Source organism: Miscanthus floridulus, chromosome 18 (genome assembly GCF_019320115.1).
Source record: "Miscanthus floridulus cultivar M001 chromosome 18, ASM1932011v1, whole genome shotgun sequence".
Taxonomy (NCBI): Eukaryota; Viridiplantae; Streptophyta; class Magnoliopsida; order Poales; family Poaceae; genus Miscanthus; species Miscanthus floridulus.
The window spans coordinates 7,905,566-7,916,586 of NC_089597.1; the positions used below are offsets into that span (position 1 = coordinate 7,905,566).

The window sequence follows — 11,021 nt, forward strand, 5'->3', positions numbered from 1 at the left end:
AGAGAGAGAGAGAGAGAGAGAGAGAGAGAGAGAGAGAGAGAGAGTAGGAGGTGGAAAGTTAGGGCTAGGGGTGACTAAATAGGTTAGGCCTTAAGAGACCTGCCTCTGTTAATTGACTTTCAAAATCGCCGCTTATTTTAGAAGACAATGTCTTGAGTCTGCCTTTTTTAATCACTAGCCTTGTCTCCTAAAACTCTTAGGGCGTCCCCAATAGTTAGCTATTTGGCTAACTATTGTGACGTGGACAGGAAAAAAGTAGGAGAAAGAGTAGTCACTAGCGATGAACAAATAGCTGATCTATTCCACGTAGTCTAAGAATCTAAGAGAGGAACATGTGAGTTCAATAACACATAAAAAAAATAAAAATATATAAAATAGTCTTTACATTATCTCTCACCTCCACGTCAGCTAGCTACGTAGCTAACACATTGCGGTCGCCCTTATGGTGCTAGTGGTGTCTCCATCTGCAAACAAGAAGTACATACGATGTGATCTGACCTGTTAGTTCAATATGTCTGATGTTTGCGTCTTGCTGTAGTTCACATGATGTTGTTCGGTTCAATTAGTATGATAGAGAATCACATGCTAGTATCTCTTAAATTAGTCATAAAATTGCCTGATTACCCAACAGCATGCAATACAACTGGTTACACATGATATATTGAGCAGAGGAACCAATGGTACTATATATAATGGAGAATACATGGACGATTGTTTTGACACGCTGAAGTAGTAGTGGCGCCTCCGTCATGAATAATGCGATTACCTCGCTAACAACTTCCGAATTGCTGGCAGGCCGAATATTATTATGTAGGACCAAAAGTTTACCATGACACAAAAAATGATTATTGCTGCGGAAGAGCATACACTACAGCAGACACGTGCTTTGCCGAGTGCAATTGCACTCGACAAAGAAGGCTTTGCACTCGGCAAAGCATTTGCCGAGTGCTGCACTCGGCAAAGAGCTGTCGGCATATCCCTTCACGGCAAAGGCTTCTTTGCCGAGTGTCGCATGTCGGGCACTCGGCAAAGAAAAGCCGTCGTGACGGCCAGGTCACGGTGACGGCCCCTTTGCCGAGTGCCACGCGTCGGCACTCGGCAAATAAATGTATTTTTTTAAATGCTTTGCCAGAGTGCCTGCATCTGGCACTCGGCAAAGCTTGTTTTCTTTTTTTTTTTGGATTTTCTTTGCCGAGTGCTGTAGGTAGGCACTCGGCCAAGCAGTTTTTTTAATTTTCTTTGCCGAGTGTCTTGCCCATGGCACTCGGCAAAGCTGGGAAGCTTAGTGTCCCAGATTCCCAGCTTTGCCGAGTGTCATGGTCATGACACTCGGCAAAGAAGTGAAAAAATTCAATTTTTTTTTGGTTTTTAGTCTTTCATCGTTGCAAACAAGATATACATCATATATATATATATAACACAACTATATATCACACAAATGTATATCACAATCCACTACAAACGCAAACATAGCATACAAGTATCACAATCTCGACTCCCAAGTCCAAAGTCCAAACACACAAGCATAGTTCACAAAGTTCACAAGTGCATTATATCACAACGGCTACCATTTGAAGATCACGGCGACGGTCTGGGTTGGGATGGCCCAAAGTGCGATCCCGGCGACCCTCCGAGGTGGTTCGACGCTGCCCCCGATTGATGCTGCACAAAATAAAAGAGATTGCACGTGAGCGACAAGAGAAGAGATAAATATGCAAGATAAATATCCGCCACTACCACCACCACCACCACATCACTGCCATCATCAACACTTCACCACCAACACTTCACCACCACCACCACCACACCACCACCGCCACCATGAGCACCACAACACCGTGACAACCACCACCAACACCACACCACCACCACCACCATGACCACCACACCACCATGACCACCACCACCACCACCACTAGGTTTCTCTAGGTTTCACTAGGTTTCTCTAAGTTTCAGCATAGAAAGTAAAACTTCGTACTTATACTCACCGGGGTAGAATCAGGACGTTGTGGAGGTGGATTTGGAGCAAGCAGCGTCTGTGGGATCGTCCAACCTTGTTGCTGGCCAATTTGCTGCATGAACTTAATCATCTCGGCCATCTGCCGCTGATCTTGCTCCCGCTAGGCCTCCAAAGCTTGTAGCCTCTGCCGCTCGGCCTCCCGCTCGGCCTGCAGTTTCTGCACCTGGGCCTGCAGCATTTGACCCCAATGTTTCAATAATGCATAGGTAAGATATGTAAAAGTCAAATAACGACGAATAAAATAGGAATGCTTACCTGGAGTGCCGACACCGTAGTCGGCTGTTGGTGTATGGGCACGCTTGAGCTCGTGTTCGCTGCTCAGAGCTGGTGGAGAGGAGGAGTAGAGGCCGTGTCAAGGACGCCGTCGCCAATCTAGAACCGCCCATGCTTCTTGCCTTGCCCCACCCTCATCACGAGCTGAGGATCAAGGCGCTCCTCGGTTCTCAGATCATAGCCCGGCCCATGGACTGACCTTGCCGCCTCTGTGTACGAAGAGAGGCGGGTGTGGACGCTGGAGTTGGTGTACGCCTCAAGCGGGGCATCTGGGTTGTACTCGATGTCAGCCGTCGCCTTGCCCATGTGAGCCAGAGCATATGCCTTGAGTTGACCAACTGGCTGGCCATCGTGTGCATCCGACTACGAGAAAGACAACAACATGTGGTTAGAAATGATGCAGAATTGAGCGCGGCTAGATTAGAGCTATGGTGGAGACTTACATATGCCTTTGCATATTTGCTGAGGCTGCGGCTGCCCGGATGGTGAGGTACACCTGGCATCTGCAAACGCCTGTCGCGGGCCTCCTCGTGCTTCTTCTGCCAGTCCCCGTCCAACCAGGTGTCCACAATATATTCCGAGCAATCGGGGTGGGTGGCGCACCAGCTTAGAATCGCCTACAGGACATCAAGTAGACGACATATCAGAAGATCAAATTAGGCATACTTAATCTTAAAAGAAATGAATATTCATGTTTTGTATTTACCTGTATGTACTGCTCCCTTGTCAGCGTTATCCGTCTTGCCTCCTCTTTGTTGACACGCCTGAGTAGGAACTTGGCGTTGTAGTCTATGTGGGCCTAGAGGCGGGACTCTTAGTGCAAGTCCGTGACACACCTTTTACAGGAAGTGTAAGCCACCTGATACGCACTTTCCTCCTGTCCCTCCTGGATTCTGAAGATGTCCTGCATAAAGACACAAGGTATCCATTATTTTATTTCAAGAATGTCCAATAAATGCGAGGAATTGAGGAATGTAGTGCAAGAAAGACTTACCCACAACTCCCTAATCACTCGATCTGCCTTGTTTCTGCAGCGGATGCCATTATGATCTGGAGCATCCTGCACGAGGGCATAGTGGTCGAATGTCCAGGCCGGCTCCCATTGTTGATCTCCTTTCCTAACCAGGCCAGGGAAGTGTTCCTTGCATAGAAGTCCCAGGATGCCATTCACATTGCGTGCCGGGGCCGCCTGGTCCACAAGCACCCAGTTCCTGCACAAGTGGTCCACAATAGTTATTAGTTGTTATTATGATTTTTCAACATATCAAATGAAGAACATATGAAGTTACTTACCTATCGCCCTCGGGTGCAATCAGTGGGCGCGTCTCAACAGGTATTGGTCGCTTTGGGAGCTTTGCGGGACCTCGCTGGTAGGGCTTCGACGTACCAGAGGAAGTGGAACCCCCTACCGTCGCCGCCTCCTCGTCCTCCGTCGCTGGAACCGCCTCCTCGTCCTCCGTCCGTGGACCCCCGTCCCCGTCCACCGTGTGCTGAAGGTCGTCGTCGTGCACAAAGTCGCGTGAGGAGCTGCGCCTGTGGTCAGTCAACGGCTCCCGCCTGGGCCTGCCTCTCGGCCTCCTCGGCCTCTCTGATCACATGTGGAGATGTCTGGATTTTAGGTATCGTACGTCACAACTTGCTCGGAAACTTCTAAATTTTTTACCACAGCCTCTACATGCGATGACACGACACCTCGACAAGTTTCATGATTTTCAGACTTCGATTGCATTTTATATAATTAAAAAACACTTTTTTAACAAGTTGGTGGTCATGTTTCGTGAAACAGATGTTCGAAATTTCACGAATGTCCCTGCACACGGCCTCAAAATACACTAAAAAACATGAATACCATTTTTTGAATCGCTAAATTCCAATATTTCATGCACCTGCAGTTCAAATTTACTTTTTCGAGAAAAATTTAAGTAAATATAAAAAATTTAAAAAATATACCAAAAAGTCATAGAAAAGTTCCAAATGGAAACATGTGCTTCAAGGTACTGTATAAATGCCACAGAAAAATTTTGAAAACAAAAAAAATAAAAATACTTTGCCAAGTGTCAGGCTTGCAGCACTCGGCAAAGACAGCACGTTTGCCGAGTGCTAACGGCCAGCACTCGGCAAAGGATGACGGAGGGGCTACCGGCATCGCCTGAGGTATTTTGCCGTGGGTTATTCTTTGCCGAGTGCCTGACACTCGGCAAAGAGGACGTTTGCCGAGTGTCCCTATTTGCCGAGTGTTTGGCACTCGGCAAAGACGGCCTTTGCCGAGTGCGGCACTCGGCAAACTGCCTCTTTGCCGAGTGCCCATGTTTCGACACTCGGCAAAGCGCCGAGCACTCGGCAAAGAGCGCGTCTACTGGAGTGATAGCACAAGTCGTCGCATTCCAATCCGAGCATGAACCGTGTTTGCCATGCAGATGACCTGCCAAGCTTGCATGTTCCCGTAGAGGGAAGTTGTCAAAAAAATAATCAGAAAGAGAACAACTGCACTGGTATGACGATGAACTGGAGCCAAGACGAGGTACAAGGCCAAGGCAAAAGTGACCACCAAACTCCTTGCGGCACTCTGAAGCAAGACAGCGGAAATGTTGAAGTACCAGTTACGGATGCAGATGTCCATGGCTGGCAACCCAGCATAGACAAGGAAACAGGTAGCTGCCATCGAGCAGATGAATGCCAGCGTGTCGGCGAGGATAAACGCGTCGAAGGCATAGCTCCCAGCAAGCACGGGAGTGCCTGCGGCGGCAGCAGCATCGCCGCCGCTGTCGGCTGATCGATAGCCTCCAGGCAACGTGAAAGCTGATGCGAACGTGACAGTCGCAATAAGAGCGGTGACAATGCTCGGCACCGCGTTGCTTCTGTATGCTTGTTCGATTCCTTGGCTATGTCTCTTTTAGGGATGTGTTTTGCAAGGAAGAGCTCCGGCCTCTCTCCACCGTGCGGAGCTCCTGCATGAACTAATGATATCTGTACGATATTTCTTGGATTCTGCAAGCAGGGTATATATATACAGAGTGTGAGAGAGAATTTTCGATTAGGCTATAGCAGATAGATAGATGTACATGCCTACGTAAGATACGAGTTTTGTAGATGTGTAGATGTACTTACGAGTTTATAATTAAACCCAGGAGGAGGGATCATACTCCTTGAAAGATCAAGAGGTGTCATCCCATCTTTGTTTGTCACGTCCAAGCGCACCTGCTGATCCCGAAGTAGGTAGTTGAAGACGGCAAGGTTCCAGCACGGACAGCGCCATGCAGCGCCGTGTCCCCGTTGCTGTCCTGGGCATTCAAGATCCTTATCCTCATCCTCAACCTCATCCATGACCACACGACATGTCCAACCACAACGTGGTGCTCACTACTACAGGAATAGTTTATAGGGGCGGCTGGTGATGCTTTAACGTAGGGGCGGCTCGGCTAGCTATCCCTATCATGCCGTCTCTACAAATCATGTATTTGTAAGGGCGGTTCCCAGATCGTCCTTACAAATCAATTTGTAAAGACGTCCGTCCCCAAAAATCTATTTGTAGGGGCGGCTGTAGTACCAACCGCCCCTATAATACCTGTTTGTAGGGCGGTTCAGTCTAGAACCGTCCCTACAATACATTTTCCTGTAAAAAATCAAATTTATAATTCAAATCTGACCACTGCTCCTGCGTCCTCCGCCGCCTACGACCCCACCTACGACCTCCGGCCGCCGCGCGGTGTGGCCGCCCTGCTCCACAGCAGTGCTGGCGGGTGGGCGGGCGAATCAGAGGCGGACGTGTTGGGCATCAGACGACGGCATGAAGGATCAGACAGCTACCAGCGATTCACTGTGGATGAGCAGTGATGTGTGAGGAGGAAAACGTTGTAGGTCTACAGGGGTCATCACCAAAAATAAAGATCTTTATAGATATGCATACATAATTCAAAACTGACAAGAACATATATGCATCCACAAGCACAAGAGCATTATATAAACTAACATTACAAGTCCAATTCACAAGAATATATACAATCCATCATTACATAGACATAATTCACAAGTCTAATTCGTTCCACAAGTCTAAACCGTCCCATAAGGTAAGACCAATGTCAAATTCTATACACATTGTTATTAATGGCCTATAGCTAGCCTTTTAGTCTCACGAAGATGTTGGTATTGAGGATTTCTACCTAAGTCGGAATCTCGGTCATGGTAGGTGCCTTTGACGTGTACAATCTAGTCCAATATGAAGTTGCAAAGGTCGTCGACGAGCTCTAAGAGTTGGTCATCCTTGTATGGGTCTCTTTTCATTTTTTTCTCTTCTTTCCACTACAAGAGAACAAGTTTCGGTTTAGTATTTCATAACATATGCGAAGTTTTTATACTACGGATGAAGAGGTTCAAACTTACCCTTAAGGGATGTCTCCTATAGGCACCGGTGTTACTCATCATAGAACATACATAGTATCCATAATGTACACTCCCAGGCTTCTACTTGGGGCACTGTGTGTTTTGCATATGGAAATGTTAAGTGGAAATGTTAAGTAATACTTTTGACAGCCATGTAATGAAGTACTAAAGTAAGTTACACTTACCGCACATAGTGTTTTTATAGCCAGCCTTTTCTTCCGTACTGGATCATGCCTTCCGTGATGTTCATTGACATAGAACCTGAATGCCCTGTTTGAATGATTTTAGCAAATGTAACTTGTTAGTATCAAAAAATGAACGTTACAAGTATGTATACAAACATATAAGCTAATGAGGATTGTCGATATATATACGTCTTGAGAATCAATATGAAGTATTTGTATGTCACCGGGTCTCTATCTATTGAATCAAAGACCCATGCCATGCTCCTCCCGACATCGACACATATACAAATCCAGTGGTTGTTGCATGAATTTAATCGTATAACTAGATAGGCTCTTTTGAATCGAATAAAATATATCGAACAAAGCTTTAAGTATAGAGTTGAACTTACTCGAAGTTGTATGGTAGCCATATAGTAGAGTTCTGTTGGAGCCCATTGATTTCCCCATCGGCCAAACTTGTGGAAACCCTCTGGAAAGGAACCCCGCTCCTGGCCACCCGGGCAAGGACGCGGCCAAGTGAAGAGGGGTGCTTCCCTTCTGCTTCCTGTCCCTTTGGCTAGTCAGCCGCGAGACAAGACACACACTACTACTGCCTTCTTTAGGCTTCATGTCCTTGATGAGCCATTCCAAAATCATAGGCAGCGCTGCAGCCAGACAAGTGCATGCGATCATTAATTTCTGTTGTTTCATTACTTAGAGAGATTAAAGTATATATTATAAACTGCACGCAGCAAGTAACAACCTACTATTACATGGGTCCCTGAAAGAGTGTCATTTTTAAGTTTAGACTAAGTCAAGCTTTCTTAGTTTGACTAGATTTATAAAAAAAATATTATTAATATGTATATCTCTAAATAGATTAATTATGAAAATATATTTTATAATTTATTTAATGATACTTATTTTACATTAGTATTTTTATATATATTTAGTTGAACTTGAGACTGATTGGTTCTTCAAAAGTGAGAAGGAAAGTTTGGTTTTACCTCGGCCACGATGAACCGCTGCATGCAAGACGTTACGTCCATCTGGTCCGGAATAGGACAGCTTGCCTTCACTCTTGACGTAGAGGTGACGTGCAATCTCTATTTCACCCAAGGAAATGGCCATGTACAGTGCGAAGCACCGTCCTCGTGTGGAATGCAGGTCAGCTCTGGATCCACGTCCATCAGGTGGTCGATGCAGACCACATTGTTCCTGGCAGCGCGGACCGCCTGATGGAATGCATGCAAGACGTTACGTCCATCTCGTTCTGCAGCCTCAGGAACGCCTTCTTCACCGCTGCCCCCGCCTCGTCGTTGTCGTCGTCGGCGGTGTTGGCCAGCAGACCGACGAGGCAGGAGATCGGTAACCCCAACCGGGACTAAAGGTTTTTTTCTTTTTTTTTCTATTTCTATTTTCCTTTTTTTTTTCCTATTTTCACGCTGCTACCAGGTTTTTTTGTTTCTATTTCTATTTTCCTTTTTTTCCTATTTTTAATTGATGATTCGTTTTGGTTTTTGAATACGCATTCTACGCTGCTAGAATATACGTACGTTTATAATGTTCAATATTTTATATAAACTATAGTACGAAGGACCTTTAGTCAAGGATCAGCGGTACAATCCTGTTCAAGTTCGTGCTGCTTGGTTCGAGAGCTGAGCTTTTAAGTTAGCTTTCACTCTTCTGAGCAAGCGAGGTTGTGCTAATAGGTGAGACTGGCCAGCAATTCCAGCATATTGCGTACTGGGCCGGCCCATCGAGGCTCCTGTAAACGCCCGGGACTAAAAGACCTTTAGTCCCGGCTGATAATACCAGCCGAGACTAAAGGTATACCTTTAGTCCCGGCTCGTAATACCAGCCGGGACTAATTGATTTGGTCGTGTTCAGTTGCATCGGACCAGCCGGGACTAAAGGTCTTCGTTTTCAGTGTCAGCAATAAATGCAAGCAGGTAAATGCAAGCAGGTAAATGCAAGCCGGGACTAAAGCTCATAAATGCAAGCAGGTACAAGTAAAGCACCAGGACTAAAAGTTCAGTGCTGGTCATCAGCTCGTAAATGCAAGAAGGTACAAGTAAAGCACCGGGACTAAAAGTTCAGTGCTGGTCATCAGCTCATAAAGCACGGTAATAAATGCACTAAAACTTACTTGTTTCAAAAGACTGCTTAGAGCTTTAGAGCTGTCCCTAGTAAAGTGTCGGTTGCATTCATAAAGCACGGCAATAAGTGCCGGTTGCATTTATGGTCATCAGCTCATAATGCAAGAAGGTACAAGTAAAGCACCGGGAGTAGAGCTTTAGAGCTTAGAGCTTAGAGCTTAGAGCATGGCAATAAATGCAATCGGGACAGCACGCTGTCAGTCCCGGCTCAAAAGACTGCCGGTTATAGTTTCAAGCTTTAGTCCCGGTTGGTGTTACCAATCGGGACTAAAGGGTCCTTTAGTCCGGGTTGATGTTACCAACCGGGACTAAAAGTTGGAGGACTTTTAGTCCCGGTTGGTGGCTCCAACCGGGAGTAAAGGTCCACCTTTAGTCCCGGTTGGTGTCTCCAACCGGGACTAAAGGTCCCCTGCCACTGTGTCGAGCGCAGTAGCTGTTGGGCAGGGACCTTTAGTCCCGGTTGGAGACACCAACCGAGACTAAAGGTTTCTCTAGTCCCGGGCGCAAAAAATGCTGGGACTAAAGCCAAATTTCGAAGTGGATCAAAAGTCGTTTCTCTACTAGTGCTGGTGGCTGCCGCGCCGGCGGCGCAACATCATCATGAGGAGGCGGTAGCTCGACGACGACTTGTTCCACTATTTCGCTGTGGACCAACAGCGAGCCCTCCTCGGTGGTCACCCCATCCTCATCGAGGACCGGGACCGGCGGTGGTGGCCAGTGGCGGAGCCAGGATGAGCACCTCAGGGGGGGCTAATCAATAGAGATTTAGAACAAATGTCGAAGATTAACAATGAAATCACGTTTTTTCTACAGTAATATCAAGGCAAAATCACTCTCCCGGGGGGGGCTGCAGCCCCCCCAGCCCCCCCCCCCTGGATCCGCCAATGGTGGTGGCGGCAGATGCGCAGCAACAGCGTCAGGACGCCGTGGATCCACATCCACTATGTGGTCCGGCGGTGATATCGATGGTGCCGCTTCCACGGACGTGGTCGTGGACGCTGCAGAATCGGTGGTGGGTGTCCCGCTCCCCTCGTCGTCCGCCCGTGTGTCTTCACCTTGTTGGTCGTCGTTGCCGTCGTCATCGTTGAGCTGGAGCAGGTCCTTGAGCGCCTTGCTGTCACCGCGGCGAGCAGCCATCAATAGCCGCGGATCTAGTGTAGCACTGTAGCCACTGGCCGGGCATCGGCGGCTGCGGCTGCGGTGGTGAGTGGGGGCTGAAGAGCAGCAGCAGACTGCAGCTCGCTTTCGTTAACTGCTGCTACGGCGGCGGCCATGGCTCACTAGTCGACTAGGTTGGTTGGTTGGTTGGTTGTTGTTGTAGTTAGCTGCTTTCTGTTGATCTGACCTCGTACGTACCACTACCACCGCCGGTTGATCAGCTGAGTATGCCGCGCGGTGGTTGTATAGATGGGGCACGGCCCATGTGGCCCACAATTTTGAATAATCTCTCCGTCCCAGTCCCCGCGAATATCATCAGGGATAATTTTTTCCTCATTCCCGTCTCCACCAGGAAATTAATCCCCATAGAGATTCTCGTACCCACTTAAGCTTATTAATTCTTACAAATTCAATAATAGATTAATAATGCGAAAGGGCATATAGCCTAGTAGTTACAAGAGACTCAGTAGCATCTTAGCTCCTAGGTTCGACTCTTCGTGGGAGCGAATATTTCAGTATTTAACGGCGTTGTGCTTTCAGTGGTAGGCGATATTTCCGTCGATAACAAGGCGTCTGTGGTGACTTCGTCAGTCTCGAGAGTTTGCCAGCCTGTCTTCGAAAATACTCATAGGTGTAGGATTTGTGTGCGTGCGTTCATAGGGGGTGAGTGTGCGTGCGTTATGACTTATGAGTGTCTACGTTGCCAGACGGGGAGTCTTCTCCTTATTTCATTCCCCGTGGAGACTAACTTCTCCACGTCCTCATCGTCTAATAGGAGAATTTTCCATGGGGGCTCCTGCCCCCTTACGTTTTCCTGTTGCTTCCTAATGCCGCATCCCGCTCTCCCCAACCTTGATCTCCCACATC

General features: G+C 47.5%; 1 pseudogene; it reads right to left on the reverse strand.

Moving 5' to 3' along the window:
- Positions 1-762: 762 nt before the first annotated feature.
- Positions 763-7,968, reverse strand: LOC136523228 (uncharacterized; annotated as a pseudogene).
- Between the last annotated feature and the right edge of the window lie 3,053 nt (positions 7,969-11,021).